The sequence below is a fragment of the Halyomorpha halys genome, unplaced genomic scaffold, assembly GCF_000696795.3.
Source record: "Halyomorpha halys isolate HHAL.00 unplaced genomic scaffold, Hhal_1.1 Scaffold164.1, whole genome shotgun sequence".
NCBI classification, from domain to species: domain Eukaryota; kingdom Metazoa; phylum Arthropoda; class Insecta; order Hemiptera; family Pentatomidae; genus Halyomorpha; species Halyomorpha halys.
Window position 1 is genome coordinate 195,909 of NW_027108420.1, and position 1,109 is coordinate 197,017.

Consider the following 1,109-nt stretch of genomic DNA (forward strand, 5'->3'; position numbering starts at 1 on the left):
TTTAAATACTAAAAACATTAAAGTACTAAAAACGTATAAAAGGGTGACGACAAAAGCTTGTTTAAAATGTTGGAAAATACGTTACAAAGATTTTTTACAAGGATTTTTTTTAGACCCCTTCCTCGTCTACTCTGACATAAGAGGTTAGGCGGTGTTATCTAAAAAAAGTCAACCTATTCTAACCATCGCTGAAGTTCAAGTTTTCACTTCGTGGGGCCACCACATAAATATAAGTCGACCTTCCAGGCCGGATAAGAACTGACACAACTGCAGTCACTTATCCTTCAGCAACCAACAGTCTTTGAATTGAGGAATCTGTACCAGTAAATATAATTCAGGTTATTGTAGGGAATAAGATAATCTTGTAATGTTGTAGGATTGTTATATGTCGTTAATTAACAATGAACAGACGTGTAAACGTAAAGCTTAAGTAGGAGAACGGAGTCAAAACTTACCTCGTAAATTTGGGTTTGGTCGGATTGGGCTGGATAGAGAGCGATTGCACCAGTAAGACTAAGTAAGACAAAATATAGATCATAGAATAAAAATAGAAAAATAATAATTATTATTTTATAAATATCTTTATTATACTCGACATTTTTAGTGATCACCGTGTAATATTTTATTTTGCTCTCTCAGAGAAATGAAAACTTGAATTCTGAGGAGGTAGAAAAGAAAAGGAGTCACAATATATTTATATTTGTTTCACTATTTCGAAAAAAATAATACTATCTGAACCGCAGAATACATGTAAATTACAGTTAAATAATTTGAGTAGCGAGTAGTTAGTACAGTTAAACCAACGGTGGTATAATTTGTTATTTTATTACAATTGAAATTTAACATTTAACATCTACCATTAAAAGAATAGATTTTATTCAGAATCAGATTATAGTTCTGCAGGCTCTTCTCAAGTCATCCTACATATTGCCCTAAAGTTACTAGAGTTGTTACAAAGTAACCCTAGTAAGTTGAATATGTCAAACACAAAACTTGCATTTATAATCCATATTTATCGATAGTGAAACCATGGGGCATAGGTTGGAATTAAAAAAAAAAAATGTTTAAAAATATTGGTATATATTTATGAAAATTGTGTTTATTACAAA